The 22,281-nt window shown below is 36.5% G+C and overlaps 1 protein-coding gene across 2 annotated transcripts in view; it reads right to left on the bottom strand.

The window, feature by feature from the left end:
• The window catches only part of IL15 (interleukin 15), an 84,510-nt gene that overhangs the window by 42,222 nt on the left and 20,007 nt on the right, over positions 1-22,281 (bottom strand). Inside the window, exon 2 of one of the 2 annotated variants that reach the window (XM_058550119.1) lies at positions 16,432-16,553. The exons of the other annotated variant lie outside the window; for it this stretch is intronic. The gene's annotated coding sequence lies outside the window, so the exon portion shown is untranslated. The remainder of the gene's footprint in view (positions 1-16,431; positions 16,554-22,281) is intronic. 2 annotated transcript variants of the gene reach the window in all.

Here is a 22,281-nt window from a genome sequence, read left to right as displayed (position 1 = left end):
TAAAAATAGAACTACCATATGATTCAGCAATTCCACTTCTGGGTATTTATCCCAAGAAAACAAACACTCTAATTAGAAAAGATATACACACTTCTATGTTCATTGCAGCATTATTTACAATAGCCAAGATATGGAAGCAACCTAATGAATGAAGCAATAAAGAAGATGTGGTATACAGTCATGCACCATATAATGACATTTTGGTCAACGATGGACAACATATGTGATGGTGCTCCTGTAAGATTAGTACCATATAGCCTAGGTATGTGTAGGTAAGCTATAACATCTAGGTTTGTGTAAGTGCATTCTATGATGTTTGCACAACAACACATTTCTCAGAATGTATCCCTGTTGTTAAGCGATGCATGACTGTATATATAACATGGAATACTATTCGGCCATAAAAAAGAATGAAATCTTGCTATTTGTGACAACACGAATAGACCTTCAGGCATTATGCTAAGTGCAGTAAGTCAGACAGAGAAAGACAAATACTGTATGATCTCACTTATATGTGAAATCTAAAAAACCAAACAAACAACAAACCAAGATCATAGATTCCAGGAACAAACTGGTGGTTGCCAGAGGTGGGGGTAGGGGGTGGGCAAAATGGGTGAAGGTAGTCAAAAGGTACAAACTTCCAGCTATAAAATAAATAAGTCATGGGGATGTAATGTATAGCATGGTGACTACAGTTAATAATACTGTATTGCATATTTAAAAGTTGCTAAAAGAAAAGATCTTAAAAGTCTTCATCATAAGAAAAGAATTCTGTAACTGTGTGTGGCGATGGATATTAACTAGACTTATTGTGGTGACCATGTCTCAATGCATGCAAATATTGAATCATTATGCTGTACACCTGAAACTAATATAATATTATATGTCAATTGTACCTCAATAAAAATATATTACTTGAGTAAAAGCACTTAAAATTTGAATAAAATAACTTTTAGATATACTACATAGTTCTATTATAAAGAATTGCATTTAATTTTCCACACTCTACTGAAGAGAAACTGGCTATCAATATTTTTCCTATGTTATAATACGGCATAATGTAGTATAATAAATTACGGAACAATACAGATTATTCTTTTTTTAACATTTAGGATTCTTTTTTGAGTTTTGCCCCAGATGCCAATGTTTAACTACATACTTTTTTTCAGTTGATGGGATCTTAGAAGCAAGGCTGTGAGGCTGGCTATTGGAAGGCAGTCAACCTAACCCCAATATGAGCCATGCGCTACAGAAAAATCATTTCAAAAAACAGATCAACAACTATCTCTTGAACCACAATTATGTGCAAGGTATTATGTTAGAGTTGAAAAAATAAAAAAGGAAAGGTGGCAAACTACAGAACGTGGGTTCCAATATGTTGTGAGATGGTAATAAACACATTATCTCTTGTATATGTTACAAGAGGCAGATGAGGTCAAAGAACTGCCATGGAACAGTGGAGAACTCTGAGGACAGCGGGGCCATGAGGTTATTATTGTTCCAGAGGTTGAAAAGAAGCTATAGAAGAGCTGTAGGAAGCAGAAAGATATAGTCAAAGTAGCAAGCATGGTGATGAGGTAAGGCAAAATTGAGGTATTTGATTTGGGTGACCATAATTCCCATAGCAATGTGTTAATGAAACTGCCAAAAATACAAAGTCAATCAAATAAAATCATATCCTTGATCATACAAAGCTACTGTTTAATAAGAGAGCATGTTAATACTCATAAAGCAGCATGTTTGATCTGTTGCACACAACGAAAAGACAGATCATTGTGTGCTTTTTCTTTTTCACTGTCAAATAACATTCTGGATCTGGTCCTGATCCGGAAAACAGGATGTATTTTTATTTGGATGAAGAATACATAAAGGAAAGAAGGAAATTTTATTATGGTCTATCCCAAATTAATTCACTCAACAAATGTTGATCACTACAATGCTCTAAATGCTGCGCTATGAAGTGAAGATACCGTTGTGATGAAGGTAAACGTAATACCTGTCCTCATTGAGCTCACAGTCCAGTAAGGAAGACAGACAAGCCCACAGCAATTATAGTATTGAGAAGTATTAGATGAGGGTGCTATGAAAACATGCAACAGAGGCGCCTAGCCTGGGAAACACTTTCTGGAGGAAGTAACATAGAAGCTAGGACCTAAAAGGCAAGCAGACATTCCTTAAGTGAGACGGGGATGGGAGTATTCCAAGCTGAGGAGGCAGCATATCTAAAGGCCAGAAGATAACAAACTGTGTCGCATTATCAAGAAAATGAGGGGTGGACCTGTGGTCTAGTGGTTAAGTTCAGCGCACTCCACTTCGGCAGCCCGGGTTCGGATCCCAGGTGCAGACCTACACCACTCATCAGTAGCCATGCTGTAGTGGCGACCCACATACAAAATAGAGGAAGATTGGCAACAGATGTTAGCTCAGGGCAAATCTTCCTCAGCAAAAGAAAAAAAAAAGTGAAAGACATTCCCTATAACTAGAAACTATAATCAACATATATAATTGTCTATTATGTTAATATTTTTACTTTGTTATTACTGCTTTTATGTATTTTTTTTAGTTGGGCAGTGCCAAACCAGAAGTAGTTTTATGTACTAATTCTACTATGCAAGCTAGATCCTGTGAATATTTTTCAGCGGAAAATAACTGCTACTGGCAAATTTTTGAAATCTTTTGTTTTTAGCAAAATGGACAAGTTTGTTTCTATTTTGTTATACATACTCTCTAGATATCGTGGTATATGAATCATAGTCACTGAGACTGCAAAACAACGAAGGTAGATCAACGCAACAAAATATATTTTGTCATGAAACCATTTAAAAAGGAGACTAATCAATTAGAAATGGCATTGAAAATACTAGAATAAACAAAAAAGAAAAAATCACTCCCTGTCCCACTCTATGCTCTCCAAGCCTTGGTTATGCACTGAGATAAAAGGAAAACTGAATTAAAATATATTTATCTGTTACTCATAAAGGAATAAAAGTGACAGCTATTAAGAAGCCGAATTTATTGCTAAACCACTGAAGACAGTGTAATGATCAACTAACGAGACTTTAAAACTCTCAAACTAGTATATTTTCTCATAGATAGAGACACATCCTTTACTCACAACACCTCGGTTAGAACTTGCTGCAATTATCTCTTTAATTAGAAACAACAATTACTATGAACTATACAGAAGGTCTTAAACTATATCTTATTTCATATCCTTATTTGCAAGTAATGATTGTTGAAATACAAAAAAAAAAATACAACTCTTAGCCATTGCATGTAGAGAAATATTTACATTTTATCAAAATGAAATGAAAACCCCCCATGTCGCAAAGATAGCCATGACAATCCCACCCATCCCCAAGCTCTTGCGCAATGTGACTTCACCACTCCTCCCATCAAGAGGTGGAGTCTAAGGGCTGGCCCAGTGTTGCCATGGTTAAGTTCAGGGTGCTCCACTTTGGCGGCCCAGGTTCACAGGTTCAGATCTCGGGCGCGGACCTACACCACTCATCAGGCCATGCTGTGGGGGCAACCCACATACAAAATAGAGGAAGATTGGCACAGATGTTAGCTCACGGCCACTCTTCCTCACTAAAAAGAAAAAAAAGAGGTGGAGTCTATTTCCTCTTCTATTAATCCAGGCAAGCCCTGTCCTTATAACTTGCTATGACTGAGAGAATGTGGGAGAAATAATGTGCAACTTCCAAGGCTAGGCCCTGAGAGACCTTTCCACTCTGTTTTCTCCATCTGTGAATGCTTCTGCTGAATTGAAAGAAAATCCAGCTAGACTACTAGATGGAGGAACTACATGGAGAGGAAAACTCAGACCATGGCCATCCCCAAGGTCCCAGACATATGAGTGAGGAAATCTTGAATGAGCCCAGACAAGACCAGCAGAAAATTTGCCCCATCAACTAACAAAATCATGAGAAATAATAGAGTCTTATGGCTTTAAGCCACTAAATTTTGGATGGTTTGTTACACAGCAATAGACATCTGGTTCACTATATATAAATTTTTAAATCACAAGATTTAGAAAATCTGAGTTAGTAATCTCTTGCCAATAAACCCCTCAGTCTATAATATGAAATCATCTAACCTCCTACAGAACTTTGAAGTACTTTTCACAACCTCATTTTTTTCCTAACCATAACCTGATGAGCTAGTTATTATTATTGTCTAGATTTATAGAGAAGAAAACAAAGACTGATTAGTTTACCCAGCCAATAAGTGTGCCCACAAAACTGTGAGTCTCCCCATTAGTCTATGGGCTTCTTCAGGTAGGGTCTATCTTACTCATCTTTGTATCTCAAGCACGTGTACACTGACTAACATAGAGAAGGTTATTTTTAAAAGGTTGGATGGATGGAAGAACGAATCAACCTGCTGCTTCCTCTACTATTCTAAATATTTAAGGAAACTAATATACATGTAGCCCAGCCCCACACCCAGCCCCTCCAAGGTCTTTCTCCTCCATGCTAGTTGTTTGGTTATTTTTCGCTTGAGTTAGTACCCAGATAGTTTATATTCCTGGTTGTCTTCTAAGCAAAATCCAATTTATCAATGTTTCTTTCAAAACTTAGTATCTGAAACTGAACAGAACACTGAATTATCTAAAACCACTTTCTGTAATCTGAACTCTGCATCTGTAAGAAAGTAAGACTCTGTAGATTTCAAAAGTTTATCTGAAATAAAGTATCATCTTAAATAAAACAAATAAAATAATTTCCGTCGTAACAGAAAGAGATCGAATCTCTCTAGAAATCTGTTGTAAAAAGCAAAATGCCTTGACCAAATTTAATATTGATAAAATTCAGTTAGGAAAATATACTTAAACTCTCTAGTAATCTACTCAAATTGAGGGAATAAGTGGATTCATTTATTTTGGCTAGTTTAAGAGGCTTTTTAAAATTGTGCCATAGAATTTAGTTAATTTGGATGGAATTAAAGAACTCACACTGTCTTATCAAATTTTTGCTATAATGCACTTATTTTGGTCAGTTTTAAAAGAATATAACCCCCTCTAATCCCATGGTTAAAGCAAATAATCCCAGTTCCTTGATGACAAGTGCAGCTGGCTACAATTCTTGTGTTCTGTTTCATTCTATCGTTGATCATGATGCTCTCATAAATCAAAGGCTTCACTTTTTGTTTCTGTGACATATAGTAAATCACACTGTATTTTGCACTAATTTCCATAGAATTATGAAATTAGGAATTTTCTGAAACTATTATGTTAAATTCTAATCAATATTTTTTAAAAAGTATCTGTACAAATTTTATTGAATTTACTTTTGTATCTAGTTGATACAAGGCCTTAGAAAGTAACTTTACAAGGCTTACAAGAAGTAGGACATGATTTTATAAAATTTATTTCTGGGGAAAAAACCTTTAAATTTAAATATATATACAATTTTATTTTCACAATAATATTCAATTTTAATTAGAATACTGCATATAGTATCCATACTCATTAACAATTTTTCAAATTATATGTATGCTAAAGATTAAGAAATCTAGATCTCCAACCCCAACATCTCTGCCAAGGCTCTGTTCTTTTGCAATAAACTGTAGCAGGGGTTGGCAAACTATGGTTTCATGGGGTAAATCAGGTTGTAGCTTGTTTTTGCTTTACATTTTTACTTTTTTACAAAAAATATTTAAAGAATAATTAAAAAAAGAAAATTTTTAAGAAAAGATTATGTAACAGACACACTATTTGGCCCAGAAAGACCAAAATATTTACTATCTGGCCTTTACACAAAAAGTTGGCCAATCCCGGGCCAATGTATATTTCTACCTGAATAGCTTATCACTATCTCAAACTTAATTAATCTAAAATCAAAATTTCTCTGCCCAGACAACACCCTTTTTTGGCAACTCTTCCATTTCTCTTAAATTCAATATAATTCAATCATTACCCTTGACTCAGAAACACCATTGGTCAGAGTCTCTCTCTGACCCCTGATAACCGTCTCTGTTTTCCTGTGTCAAGGCTGCTATTTGCAAAAACTCGATCTAGGCTTACGTCACCTTGAGGCTGGATTCCCATAACTACAATCCCCATCTCACTCTTTGACTCTACTGTCTGTGCTCCTGACAGAGTTAATTTAAAACAACATTACTCTCATCATACAATCACTCAAATTTGATCAAGTCTTCCTATTGCTTACTATTGTATATCTAAATTTTATGGCATTTTCAAAGTCTTACTCAATGAGGCACCTGCATTACCAACTTTATTTTCCACTTAGTCACCAGTAGGAAATTACTTATCTCCCTTCAGTTAGATGGATTACTTTACCATATTCTACTTATGTTCTACAGCTTCAAATATGTAAAACAAGGATAATTTTTTACTACCATTAATAACAATAGTAAAACAATAATTGCTAACAAATATCAAGTACTGACTACTTATCAGCTACTGTAAGACAATAATTGCTAACAAATATCAAGTACTGACTACTTATCCGCTACTGTAAAACAATAATTGCTAACAAATATCAAGTACTGACTACTTATCAGCAACTGTTCTAAGCTATTTACATATTATTAACTAATTTTTTTGTCACAACAACTTTATAAGGCAAGTACTGTTATCATTTTAAAGATGAGAAATCTGAGGAACAGAAAAACTGCATAACTTGCCCAAAGTTACAAAGCTAGCAGGTGGCAGCACCAGACCAGAAAACTAGGTAGCCTGGCTTGCATCCATGTTTTTACTACTATACTATGTGCCTCTCACAATTAAACCAATGTCACCTCTTGTTTGGAAAATCTCTACTGCCTGTCTTTCCTGAGGCTCCTATCTTGAAAATGAAACTCAGTCTAAATAGGGTTTCTTCCATAGTAGAGAGGGTAAACACTATCTGTCTATGAAGGCTAGACAACAGGTTGCCCTCAGGATCAGAAAGATGTGATGCAAACAGATGTTTCAGCCAGGAGGGTGGGAAGGCTAAGAGAAACAGAGGTAGAAGACGACGTGTGTGATGAATTCTCCATCCAGCGGTTGATGCCCTTGGGGGAGTGGGTTGAGAGTGCATTTGGTGGCAAGGCTTAGTCCTGCCCCTCCATTTTGGAATTCTTGATGAATACCAACATGAAGAGTAGTCCCACCCAAGAGGCAGCCAAATGTGACAGAAAAACAAAGGTGAGGATTAGTTAGGCAGAAAGAAGGATTGAGTTAACACACCCAACCCTCCTCTCTGGAAGGAATCCAAAAGTTTCTGCTGAAACCCACAAAGGAACACAGAAGATGGCTGAGGAGAGAGCCAGAGACTTGTTTGGGAGAGGCATAAAGGAATCTGAACCCAGTACAGCAGAGATGACTTAAAAGCATGACCCAGTAAGGTAGACAGAGGCTCAAAGGATCTGCAGCATCTATCTTTCAAATGGCCCTCCATTCTAAAGAAAATATCTCTTAACAAGAATGTGTGTATATTTTCTAGCATACGTAGCACTAAGTATTATCTCTATTACAAAATCAATCATTCGATATGTTTTAATAAAATGACAAAGTGGTTTAACCACAATTATAAAATATGTATTAATAAAAGGTAATCATATATCCTTCCTGTATACTTTTTTAATGCACAAATTACATTTCTGTAAAGTGAGTTTTCCTAACAGTGACAGTAGACAAAGCTTAATGTCCCACAACAAATGTCAACGATGTCAGGTTAGGTTTAACACAGAATATTAAAGTAACCTACTGTATCAGAAAATTAAAATTAAGATAAGATAGAGGATTAAATAAATAAGCTTACTAATGGTAGACGACAATGGTGAGGTTCACGCTTATGTGTGTATATGACTAACCCTGAGTGTTTTGATAACTTCCTAAACATTACATGCATTAGGATACCAAGACAAAAATAAACATACTCCACGTTATCACCCACTATAAAAACAAAGTGTTTCAAAACTGAGAAAAACAAAGTGTTTCAAAAATTAGTATTTGATTCAACTCCACCCTTCCTTCCTATAACTGAATAAACAGAGACCTGAAAAGCAGAAGACGAACTTGTTTCTTAATCTTGCTGACTAGGCAAAACAAACACAGTTTTTAAAGGTGAGAGGCATACTGAGAGTGAAAAATTACGGTGTGAATTAAACCATAGGTGCTCAAACACAAGGTGGACAGATGCATGCTCTTAATAAGAGCACTGTTATCTGAGATTCCAGTCAGACTTGCTTTGCCAAATTCTTTTATCTTAAGTTGTCCCATAGAAAAATCATACCATCGTCTCAATAGATGATAATAACAGTTATTGCTTATTGAGTACCTACTGTATTCCAAAGGCCATGCATAATACATTAAAGGTTTGGCTCATGTGCCATTTACAGAACCTCTAGCAGGCAGATATGATTGCTATCTCCATTTTCCAAATGATGAAACTGAAAGCATAAGCAGCAAGCCCGAGGTTGTGATGCAATGCTACTAGGTGCTAGGGCAGGGCTTCAAATTCCCATCAGCCCAATCTCATAAACACGGCGCAGACTGTGCCCTAACGGTGCATCTGATGAAATTCAGCACCCATTCTTTTTTTAAAAAATAATTAATTCTTAATAAAAGGAATAGAATAATAATTTCTTAATATAAGCAAAACTTTCTTAAACTAATACCAACTCCAAACCTACTAGCAAATCACTGTAGGCATCCCCATTGTATTCAGGAATAAGAATAAGATACCCTGGTGGTATTCTTTGGCACTTTCCTGGAATTTCTGATTAATATAAATAAAGCAGAAAAATAAGAAACTATAGTTATAACTATTCAAAAGGCTAGAACTATTACTTGTAGATTCTATAATTATTTAATTAACAAGCTAAGCAAATTACCTGAAACATCATAAGAACTAAAATAGCAAGTCCTATGAGATGGTTTGAAACAAAATAAATAATAAATAAAAACTAAATAACCAATAATTTTCATATTCATCATTCTATATCTTAGCAATATGTTGAGGAAATTATCTAATCCACCTTAGTGAAAAATTATACAATAGTTAGGAATGAATATGACAAGGAATGTACTGAAATTACACAAAAAGTCAGTAAAACTAGATTGAAAAGCAAAACGGACAACTAAATAATTTGACAAGCATACTTTATTCCTGGATGGAAACACTATATTTACAGAGATATCATTTTTCCAAATTATTTCATAAGAAGTGAAATTGACAAAGGAAGTAAAATTGACACTATGATCTTTAAGTTCATCTGAAAAAATCCACCAGTGAAAATAATTTTTAAATAGAAAAGTAATAAAGAAGAACTAGACCTAGTAGATGTTAAAATTTACCAGAAAATGAAAGTAAGCCCATGACTGAAATATTGACAGATGCTCAATAAAGTATTGTAACACTGAATTTTGAAGCAGTGAGTGACGGAAGAGTTACCATTTAACAAGATTCTGTGAAGCTATTGGTTAGCTACTTAGGAGAAAAATTCTATTCTCATCTCACATCATATGACAAATTCCAGCTTTTAAAAAAAGACACCTAGAAAAAAATATATAAGTAAGTATATAATTTGTGGATAGGCTTTAAAGCAATTTTTTAAATATTCAACAAAGTAAGATTGATAGATTTGAAAAAGTAAAAATTATCAAGTTCTGTAAGTTAACATATAATAAATAAAATGATAGGATGAACAGACTAAAAGAAGTGAAAAAAATATGTTAAAATGTACTGGTTCTTTATATATTAAGAGATTATAAAATTTGGTAAGAAAAACAAAAATATCTCTAAATATAAAGAACTTGAACCGGTAATTTCAGAGTGAAAATACAAATATCAGATGAACACTTTAAGGAATTCAATGTCTACAGTAATCAAGATAGCAAAATAAAATGATGGGGCCAGCCCGGTGGTGTAGTGGTTAAGTTTGTGCTCTCTGCTTCGGCGGCCTGGGTTCACAGGTTTGGATCCCAGGCATGGACCTACGCACTGCTTATCAAGCCATGCTGTGGCAGGCGTCCCACATATAAAGTAGAGGAAGATGGACACGGATGTTAGCTCAGGGCCAATCTTCCTCAGCTTTAGAGGAGGATTAGCAACAGATGTTAGCTCAGGGTTAATCTTTCTCACCAAAAAAATAAATAAATAAAATAAAATGACATGCAATCCCTCACTTTACAAATCTGCAAAAAAATAATTACATTTTATTATATTTTTTATGTAAAGGTAATATATTCACATGGTTGAAAAACAAAACCATACAAAAGGTATTCACTTAGAAACCATGCCCTGATTCCCGTCCCAGTCCACTCTATTTTCCCTCCCCTCTTCTCTTTATTTAGACAACCATTTTTATTAGTTCGCGTGAATCCTTGAAAGTTTCCTAATGAACGCAAGCAAATTTAGAAATATATACTTATATTCCTGCATTCCTGAAATAAAATTAAATAACAAGTAGCATTTTACGTGCAGTTAAATATTTTTTATGAACTGAAATACTATTTGTATTTCTTTTTATGCAAACTGGCCATTCATAATTTTTGCAAATTGTTCTATTGCTTTGTACTTTCCCCCATCCCCACAATTTCTAAGATATATTGAAGAGAAAACTCTTGGTGATTTGAGAGGAAAACATTTTTTCCCAGTTTATCATTCTCTTTTAAAATTTCCCCAGAGTAGTTGGATTCGGTTTTGTTTTGTTTTGTTGCCAACCAAAGGATTTTTTTTTATGAGTCAGATTTATCTTTTTTTTTTATTCTTTTAGATGCTAGAATTGAATAACTGTTAGAAATTTTCCAGTTAGATTCTTTTGGGTTTTCTAAGTATTGAATCATCTACAAATAACAGTTTTACTTTCACCTTTTTAAATTTTGTACCTCAAACTTCTTTCTCTTGTCTGGCTTTGTTGATGAATAACTCTGGTACAGCATCACTAGTAGAAGAGAGAGCTACACACCCTTATCTCATTTGTACTTTTAGCAGAAATAGCAGAAGCGCCTCTAGCATTTGGCCATCATTTATGAAGCTGTCTGCATTGAGTCTGTGTCTGTATGTATGTGTGAGCAGATAAACTGTTTATCAGTTTGTCATGGTCATAAAATGTTTAACTCTTACTTTATTGAGTTGTCTGTCTCTTTTTTAAAACATCCAGAATGGCTGTTGGATTTTGTCAAATGATATTCAGCATCTACAGAACTTAACATAGCCTTTTTTCTCCTTATATCAATTAATATGATGAATTATTTTAATAGAGTTCATAATCTTTCATTCCTGGAAGAAACCCTACTTCACCATGATATATTACTTCTTTAATGAGGTGCTGGATTCTTTCTGCTAACAATTTTCTGGAGTTTTGCATTGATATTCATAAATGAAATTGGAAATAGTTTTCTCCTTGTGAAATTTTGGCCAAGCTTAGTTGTCAATGATAGTCTCACCTCATGAATATAATTTGAAGTTTGTATTCCTCTGAAAGGGTTTAAATCACATTGAAATGATCTCTTCTTTAAAAAAAGTCATTAGATAGAACGTAATATACAAATGATGCATATCGTAATAACTAGATAACAATAGCTAGAATAACAACTTAAAAAAGATACATGTAATATTTCAGGTATCAAATAAGAGTAAAATAATATTAATTAACAAATTAGTAGGGGAAAAGGTGATAATAAAAAATTGATTAATGCAGGGGCCAGCCTCGTGGCGCAAGCAGTTAAGTGTGCGTGCTCCGCTGTGGTGGCCCAGGTTTCACCAGTTCGGATCCCGGGCGCGCACCGACGCACCACTTGGCAAGCCATGCTGTGGTGGCGTCCCATATAAAGTGGAGGAAGATGGGCACGGATGTTAGCCCAGGGCTAGTCTTCCTCAGCAAAAAAAGAGGAGGATTGGCAGATGTTAGCACAGGGTTGATCTTCCTCACCAAAAAAAAATAATAATTGATTAATTCAAATAAAGGTAAGAAAGATGGAAAAAAGCTACATAAAGAGATGAGTCAAATAGAAAAAAATAGTAGAATGGTAGATATAAACACAACTATATTGGTAATGGGTCAAATAGAATAAAATAGTACGATGGTAGATATTAACACAACTATATTGGTAATTATATTAAACGAAAATGGACTAAACATTCTACCTAAAAGACTAAGATTGTCAGGTTGAATTAAAAACAAAAACGTGGGGCCGGCCCCGTGGCGCAAGCGGTTAAGTGCGCGCGCTCCGCTGCGGCGGCCCGGGGTTCGCTGGTTCGGATCCCGGGCGCGCACCGACGCACTGCTTGGTAAGCCATGCTGTGGCGGCGTCCCATATAAAGTGGAGGAAGATGGGCACAGATGTTAGCCCAGGGCCGTCTTCCTCAGCAAAAAAAGAGGAGGATTGGCGGATGTTAGCTCAGGGCTGATCTCCTCACAAAAAAAAAAAAAAAAAAAAAAAAACGTAAAACAGCTACATGTTGTTTACAAGACATACACCTGTAACATAAGGACAAAGGCTGAAAGTCAATGGAAGGGTAAATACATATCATACAAACACTAAATGAAATAAGCTGGGGTAGCTATACTAAAATTGGAAAAAGCAGACTGTAAAGCAAGTAACCTTATTAAAAAGGTAAGGGGGAATTTCATAGAGGAAACAGGCAAATTCACCATCATTGTGGCTGATTTTAAAATATCTCTCTCAGAAGTTAATAGAACAACAGTAAAATAATTCAGCAAGGATAGAGTAGGTCTGAAAAAACAATCAGTAAACTTGATCTACCCAACATGTATGGTGCATTGTACCCAACAAGGGAAAAGTTCACACTGTTTACAAGTACTATTAGAATATTTGCTAAAGTTGACCATATATGTTGGACCATAAAGCAAGTCATTACAAAATTTAAAGGATTGAAATGATTCAATGTTTATTCTCTGACAGAATTCTGGCTGTGAAATCAATAACAAAAAAAGATAACTAGAGAATTCTCAGTTGCTTGAAATATAAGCAACATATTTTTGAATAACTCACAAATCAGAGTAGAAATCTCAACAGAAATTAGATAAACAATAAAGATATGACATCATCATTTGACACAGAAAAAGTATTTTATTAAGGAGTGCGATTCCAGGAAGGCAGAAGGAAGTGAAAATGAGAACAAAGCAGAAAAGAGGAAAAGCCAAAAGAAGAAAGTGCTGCGGGGCTGGCTATTTCTAAATGCACAGAGCTGCACAAACTGCACCTTTGTCATCACTCCCACGCACAGAAAGGGGCAAGCACGTGTTACTAACTCCTGCATCACACTGGTCAAAGATGAGCCACACAGCTTGTTAACTTGTCCACATTTCCAAGTCAGGAGGAAGCCCAGGCAAGAAGCCCATGAGACACGCCCGTCCCTGCCTGTCAGGATGCACCTCCCAGGAGTCCACGGGAGCTTCTAAGAGGTGGCTTATGCCCCCGTCCTGAGCTCCTCCAGCTTCATCACCGAGAGCTGCCACGGAGGAACACAGCCTCTTGCTTCTATGCCGCTCCCTCCTTTTTGAAAGATGTGCTTTCTGAAATCTGCCACCCATGGAGACAAAGAATCTTTCTCCATCTCTCCCAGCAATGATTCCCACTCAGAACAGGGCTTTTTCCTCCTTGGAGTACTTATCTGCTGATGATTGTTGACATCTGTCATCACTGAGCCCCCTCCATGCTCCCACTCCTCAGTGTCACTCCAGCAGGGCCTCCTGCACAAATTCTGCTGGCCTCAGTTGCTTTTGCCTACACTGATACATGTTTTGAATTTGATGGCTTTTCACTACTTCTGGATTTTGCTATAAACTTCATTTGTGGGTCTCCCTGACATCTCATTCTATATGATTTTCAAGAGGAGAATTACATTCGGCCCAAATAACTGTCCTATTCACCATGGAACCAGGAAGGATGGAACCATGGAACCAGGAAAACTGTTAAATGTCAGCACTGGTGAGGAGGCAGTGTCACCAAGACTCACAAAGAGATGACAAAGGTGTAAATTTGTACATATCTTCTGGAATATGTGTGGAGCACCATTAAAATATTTATAACGTCAGACATCTTAATTCCCTTCCTAGGAAAGTATCCTAACAAAATTGCCAGAAATCTGGACAGAGATTTATTCAAAAACATATTTGCTGAAGTATTATTTTTAATAACCACAAATTAATGAAATCATAGTGGATTGGATACATTTTAATTGGAGTATTATATGTGCATTGAAAATTAATCTTTACCTATGTCATGTCATAGGGAAATGTCACAGTTTGCTGTTAAAAAAACAAAACTATGAGGCAAATTTTCCATCTTTTTCATATCAACCATCTACAAAAAATAACCCTGGAAAGAACCATGCAATCAATTGTCTCTTAGTAATTGCATTACTGGCGATATTTTCCCACTTCACACTTTTCTGTAGTTGTCACTCTTGCTATAATGAGCACATATTACTTTGATAAGCCGAAAGATAATACGAAATAGAATTAAAAGCTTGAGACAAATTGAGTTAAAGATAGTAACTCAAGGCCACCCAAGCCTGCAGGTTGCAGCCCTAGCCAAAATAAAAGGAGGGAGCTTTGAGTAAAAGCATGCACAGATGAGATCCCCATTAGCCTAGTCTACATCCAAAGTCGGCTTTATAAATACATTTATGCTCAGAATATAAAAAAGAAAACAGAAGATCATGATAAACACTACAAGTGAGATTCGGTTAGCACAAACGTCATCGCAAAGAAAATTGCTTTAGCATAGAGCCTAATATGCTTTCCAATTGATTATCCAAAATAAAGGCTACCTTCAAGGGAACATCCTATAGAAATAGTGCCTTTCTAGACCCTTGTTACAGTAACCCCAGTGTGCACTAAGGAACATCTTAACACTTGATTGCCTGTTTTTACTATGCAAATTGGAGCAGATGCATGGGATCTTTAATTCCACCTAGCCTATATTCTTCTCAACCCTCCGTCACATCAGACAAGAACAGCTACCATGGGCCTCCACAAAATAACCACATCAAAATGCCTCTGTTTGTAAGTACCTCAAAGTAAGCCATCACTCAAAATCTAGGAATTAGGGAGAACTCAGAAAAACAGAAAGCACATAACACTCTTCTTATAACTTCAAACCACCCGAGGGGAGATTCCTATTTCATTTCTTGCATATTTCAAGTATGATAAGTATGATTTCATTTAAAGAAAATTCCTGTTTTTTTACCCCAGAATTGATCATAATTGATCAAAAAAACCACATATTTTTTTAAAATATTATGTTATTCATTTTCATAAATATAGTGACAATTCAGAGCTACGCTGCTATTGTAAAAATGTTCCAAGTCTATCCCTCAACATCCAAAATGCCCCGCTGCTTCTAGAGCCCTCAATCTAGCAACATCTGATATGGGTTTCTCCCTAAGACTGTCAATAAGTTGTTTTTGAGTTTGGGGAATTCTTCAAAAAATTTCTAAGAAACAGAATAGTTTCAAGGAAGCATATGAAGTTTACTTTGTAGGTAATTATAGGCAAAGGGTATGTTCTTCGTACTTTTTCTTTCAATTTGTATTTCCTTTATTATTTTTTAATGTCAGAAATGATTACATAAGAGAGGAATTGGCTTTTTCCTCTTAGGATTCTTGTAAAGAGCTTCAGTTTTCATAAACCCCTTTACTTACTCCACTGTTTATCCTGATCTATACCCATGCTACAGGACTTTTTCCAAAAGAATTAAATATAAATTATAACTGAAGTAAAAATGAAAAGTGTGTGTTCACTTTATCAAGAAGAAGACAGTTCCTTGGATTTCCATTTCTGTGGCTTTTTTTTTGTTTAGTTCTTGAGACTGAACTTGATTTTACATTATCCTCAAATATTTTTCGAAAGTTTCAATGAGTCATTCAAAAAAGCTACTCAACATGATCCTCTAATTTCCTTATATTAGTAAAATCATCCAAAAACTGGACAGTTGGATTACACTTACTATTTAATTTTAAGCACTCCTGTTCCTTTAAAATTAACCTAATAATATAGCAGAAAGTGAGATGCAGAATTTCTTCATTTTGTATGTCAAAGGTTAGTAAAATATGACCCACAGGCCAAGCTTTACTCATCACCTGTTTTTGAAAACAAAGTTTTGTTGAGACAGAGCCAGGCTCATCCTTACCTATGGCTGCCTTCTAGCAATAAGGGCAGAGTTGAGTAATTGCTACAGAGATCATTTGGCTTGCAAAACCTAAAATATTTGCTATCTGGCTTTCTTCAGAAAAAAATTTGCCAACTTCTGTTATGAGCAATGTTCTCTGTCCTCAGAAAATAATTACGACAAAGGGCATTTTCTTTTTTTAACTCAAGATGCTCATTTTTTCAAATTCTGAGTATATACATAACTTCACCTGGTTTGCCACATCTTCATTATTATTAATTACATTATTACATAAAAGGTTCTATACTGCACGATATAATTCTTAAAACCTTACTTACACGACCTCCTGTAGGCTGGCTATATGCTAACATTGACTTCTTTGCTTCCTGTGACATCACCAGCATGGCACATGATGGGACACTGCTTCAAAGAGCCAGATGGCCATATGTAAGAATGGATTCTGTAGGAGTCAAAGGTAGGGATAAAAATATTAAAAATTATATGTTGAATAATCCTCCCTTCTTCGGATTTATGATTTACTTTCACACCTGATCATGCCAGAAAAGACAGGAAGACTCACATAGAGAAAGCTTCAAAAGTGAACAGGAATTTTTTTGGATTAATCTTTCCTAAAATCTTCAGACTTCCCCATAATTTAACTCATATCCATGTTGACTGTAGCTACTTCATTTTGGAAGACAAATAATTATACATCATTTAAAATAAATGATAACATTTCATACAGTTCTCCAGTAAAATGTTTTTCACTTTCCCACAAAACAGCACAAAGCAAATGTGATGTCAAATGTGTTTGTGGACTTGATGTCAAGTTATTGACCAACTAAAAGGAAGATGTTAAAAATAAGTTGCAAACATCTATTCTAAGAGTGAAGTGGCAAAATCTCCACTGAGACACTCAATAGTAGAACACAATACTCTAACATCATATTTTCAAGGGATACGTGATTTTGAAGGGGCTTGAATATGCCACAGGTTATAGTATTAGAAAACTTTAAGGTAGTATATTTACTATTAAAAAAAGGTAGTCTAATTTATCTATGCCATTTTAAAAAGTTAAGCATTTTAATTCTGATTTTATAAAATAAAGTAAGAAACATCTTAACCAAAGTTCAGTATGGTCTATAATATAAAGGATATTTATATTAACAATAATAATAAAATTATCTATATAATCTTATTTCTGACTATTACTAATTTTGTAAAAGTTTAATATAAAATTAAGTCCAAAAGTTTAGCCATTCAATATGCATGCTGGCACCTTCCTGAATTATTTATTTAAAAATATTTACTCAAAACTTATTGTGTAAAAAGACCTATACTAGATGCTTTAATAACTGGTTTTAATCCTTAAGGAACTCACCAACCAGTGGGGAAAAAACTGCAAACAACTAACTAATGCTCTTAGTGTTTTAATAGAAGAATGAAGAAGCCCCATATAAGAACTGAGTGTGAGGCAATTAATTCCACAGAGATGAAGAAGATGAGGGAGTTGGAAAGGCTTCAGTGAGCACGTGACATCTGAGCTGGCCTTGAAGAAATGAATAGTGTTGCTCTAGCAAAGGGAGTGATGCTTGTAAGGCTCAGAATTCAAGAGGGTGGGTGAGGAATGGTATTTTAATAGGATTGTAAATGTGGCTTTCCTCTTGCCCTGGAATTGGTGACCTAATGTTGAGGATAAAGAAGCATTAAGTTGCCCACATTTTAAAGAGAGTTTTATAGCTAAGTCAGGACATCTGCTCCAGGGCTAACTCAGTGGTAGGCAAATCCTTACAACTTCTACTACCCCCAAACCACCAACTCCACCCCAAGACCCATCCTAAGTCCAAATACAGAAGACTACAATACCAGGAAGGGAAGGGAAAGGCAATGATTAGAATCACCATCCAGGGGCATGATGAGAAGTACTATGGGACTATATACAAGAGAGATTGTGCTATGGACTGAATCATGTCTCCTCCAAATATCTTACATTGAAGCCCTAACCCCCAGTGTGATGGTATTTGGAGATGGGCTTTTCGGAGGCAATTTGGGTTAAATGAAGTCGTAAGGGTGGGGCCCTCATGACGGGATTAATGCCTTTATAAGAAGAGACACCAGAGAGCTTGCTTTCTTTCTCTCTCTCCACCATGTGAGGATACGGTGAGAAGGCAGCCATCTGCAAGCCAAGAAGAGAGTCCTCACCAGAGAAATGAATTAGCTGGCCCCTTGATCTTGGACTTGGTATGGTATTTTGTTATGTCAGCCTGAGCTGACTAATACAGACTGGCATCTCATCCCCTGGCTGGACATCATATCAGTTCATGGGACTGCTGACTTGCTCTTAAGCCTACCTGACCAAAAAAAAAAAATAATGGAGAAAAGTATCAGATTTTGTTTCCAGTGTTTGATCCAGCAAAGCTGTGGATCAAAGGTGGCCTCCTTGCAAGGGGACTCAGATAATCAGACCTGGTGAGATGTACCACCAGGGGAGGGAGCTGAGAGGACAGGAAGAAATTAAGCCTAATCACCCACAGAAAGCCAGTAAGGAGGCCACTCACTATAGGTATGTGGTAGAACTCACACACATGTCCCATAGGAGAGCCCAACTTTGGAACCCTTCCACACAGAAGGTATCAGTGGTTACTTACTGTTAACCAGGAAGAGAAGTCACAACCCACAGAGGACGGCCTAGTTAGGTCAGCAGATATCTGGCCCTTTTGCTCTACGCCACCCTCTCAATCCCCAACTTCCAGCAGTTAAAACCAGAAGGAGGCTGGAAGGCATGAAAATGTAGACCACACCCTCTTCACCCTACTGGTCCCACAGGTCTAACTTGAACTAGAAGAACACAAGGAGGTAAGACTGGGATTTTAAATGGACTAGACAATTAAATCATCGGAAGGGACCAAAATGCTATAAAATCTGACACTTTTGCAAACGGATAATTGCAAATGGATTATGAGGGGAGTGGTTCCAGAAACATTTCAGAGGTAGCATAAATAGGTCTTAGATACCATCTGTTATGGAGGAAAAGGGAAGAGTCAATGATTGTTCAGAAAAGATTAAAATATTTTGGATCCATTTAATGCAAATTCCTATTCTGCTATTTTCTCCCACACTCTAACAATATCTTTTCTAGTTTATTCCCTTTTAAATTCCCTTTTTAACAATTTCTTACATGATCCATTACTATTATACAACAATAAGAATAACAAGAATCTTTATGAAGCTTTGTGTTAAACGAAAAGATTAAGGTTTTTGAGGAAAATATTTGTTCAATTTAAAACTTGATCTTAGACACAGCCATCAATCTTGATTTTTTTTTCTTTTTTGCTTTCTTTTCTGCATCATGTTCATGCATCCTTACTCCTGTTTTTACTTCTCACTTCACCATCTCCTCTCCATTATCTCATAAGAACTTTTTTTTATTTTTTGGTGAGGAAGATTGGCCCTGAGCTAATATCTGTGCCAATCTTCCTCTATTTTTTGTATATGGGACGTCACCACAGCATGGCTTGATGAGCAATGTGTAGGTCAGCACCTGGGATCCAAACCCATGAAACCCAGGCCGCCAAAGCAGAGCACAAGAACTTAACCACTATGCCACCAGGCCAGCCCCCCATCTCATAAGAACATTTTCTTTGATATTTTTCTTGGATGTCTTTTCCATCCTTTCTACAAACCTTCATCAGCTCTATCAGGCACACCTAGGACAGGCCCATCCCTTGAGCCTTTTTCCCTTCTTCAACCGGAAAACAAGTTTCCTTGATAGCTGTCAGAACTGATGAATTCTAAAGGAGGCATGAGAATGAATTTAGCAAATTTGCTAAAAGGCACAGGAGGGGCACTGGGACCCATCTGATTCTCAAATGGAAGGCCCCAGAGAAACTGCTAAGGCTTTTTGGCTACACCCGTTTATCCCTGAGCTTCAAAAGGGAAAATGAAGAAGAGCACCTAAGACTGTGGTTTAAAGCTAGTTGGACTCCTGTCTTTCATATCCCATGCCAGTCTAATCCTTCAGTTATTAGCAATATGGGCTAATGTTTCTAGGAAGATATCAGGCTAGCTTCTTCAGGAAACACCTAATAAGAGGTAACCAAAATATTTTAAAAAATCAAAAAACTACAACTCAGCTCTTACGCCATTTTGCCCCAAGAATCTGGCAAGTTAAGCGACAGACTCTTGAAAGTGCTGTAAAAATGCGCATTCTCTGTAACCACACAGCGGTAGCAACAGAAGATTAGGGCTGACTTATCCAGATCATTGGCCTCTATGTGGCCAAACACATGTTTGGGAAAACTTGTCTCTCACCTTGGAATTTATTTAGTACATATTTAAATGGAACTAGAAAAAAAGAATGCTAAATACTGCAAAGAACTTCCAGCTTGGCATCCATATTTCACAGAGAAAGAAACTGGGTCCCACAGAGACCAAGTGACTTGCTCTGGCCAGCGAGGTTATCTAGGAATTGACACGCATTTCCATAAAAGATGTGAAGATGCTATTCAGAGTTGTAGTGAATACTGAGGCACTCATTATCCCAGCTGGCAGCTCAGAGCTGAGTCTCTTTCCAGAAATGCCCTCAGTGCAAGAGAGCCATCTATCACAAGGTCACAACCCTCCTGGGGGCCTGGCCTCCTTCCCTGGAGGTGGAGCATCCCTGAAGGGCCATCACAGCTCCAGAGCACTCCCCAGGGGACTGATTGGCTGAGGTCTCTGCTGCAACTGCATCACAGCTGAACATCTCCCTCTACCCCCTCTACCATCCTACTTCCATCACCCCTCACTTCCATCAAGTGTTGTTCCTGAGAAGCTGCCTGAGTAAGCCTTCTGCATGTACATTTCTACTTCAGAGTCCACTTCCCAGGGAGCCCAACCTACAAAAGTAGTATATGCTATTACTTGAGAAAATGTAAGTTTGAGAAACACTTGGATTAAACTGACAATATGCACTATGAACCTCCAATGAATACTCAGAGTTATCCAAAGTTATTTAGCCACAGAAACCCCTTTTTACATTGAACGTCTCCTGAGACTTGTATTCTGTGGAATATGCTCTGGGAAGCACGTATGCAGTCCACTCTAGCTCACATTAGAATATAACTGCTCAAGTTACTCATGTCAACATTTCCTGTAATAGCAAAAGAATAGAAATAACTTAAATAGCTGTCAACGGGAGACTGTTTAAATAAATTATGATTTGTCCATATAATAGAATATTATGCACTCATAGAAAAAAAATGAGTTCTTTAAGTATTAGTATGAAAAAGTATCCAAAGTATATTTTTTAAGTGAAAAAGCAAGATTACTCAACAGTATGTATGTGTTTTGAAAAAGGGGAAGGATTAAATATGTGTGTATATTTTCTTGGGTGTACACAAAATATTTGTAAAGGCATACACTAGAAAATGACAGCACTAGCTGCTTCTATAGAAGGGAATTACAAATTACTTTGTACCCTTTGAATTTTAAACCATGGGAACATATTACCTATGCAAAAAATTAAAATATTAAAAATTAAAAGCAAAACCCTGAGAAGTGTTAGATAACAGATATTTAAATATTTTATTTAATCATATATGAAGAAACTCTGGGAAAAAAATGTGTGACATCCTATACAAAGTGACTTAGACAATGAGCTCCTTGAAGACAGGAACCATATCTTAATCATGTTGAATGCCCCAAGCCCAGCACAGTGCCTGAACCAGAGGAGATAGTCGATAATATTTTTTTTAATTGAATCTTGTTGCTTCCACACAGCAACAGATTTAAAACACTTTTTTTCTTTCTTTTTTCTTTTAATTTTTTTTTTTTAATGAGGAATCCAGGGAAACTCCAGAAATGGAAAAAGAGCAGCACAATCTCTTAAAGTATTTTCCTGGCTTTGTTTTCCTATAATTAGCCTATAGTCAGCAACATTTAAAAAGTATCTGGGCTGGCCCCATAGCTTAGTGGTTAAGTGCACGCGCTCTGTTACTGGCGGCCAGGGTTCGGATCCCAGGCGCGCACCAATACACGGCTTGTCAGGTCATGCTGAGGCGGCGTCCCACATACAGCAACTAGAAGGACGTGCAACTATGACATACAACTACCTACTGAGGCTTTGGGGAGAAAAAGGGAAAAAAAAGGAAGAGGATTGGCAATAGATGTTAGCTCAGGGCCGGTCTTCCTCAGCAAAAAGAGGAAGA

Source organism: Diceros bicornis, chromosome 11 (genome assembly GCF_020826845.1).
Source record: "Diceros bicornis minor isolate mBicDic1 chromosome 11, mDicBic1.mat.cur, whole genome shotgun sequence".
NCBI lineage: Eukaryota > Metazoa > Chordata > Mammalia > Perissodactyla > Rhinocerotidae > Diceros > Diceros bicornis.
The sequence above is the reverse complement of the archived record's forward strand: the minus strand, read 5'-3'. Positions and strand labels throughout refer to the sequence as shown.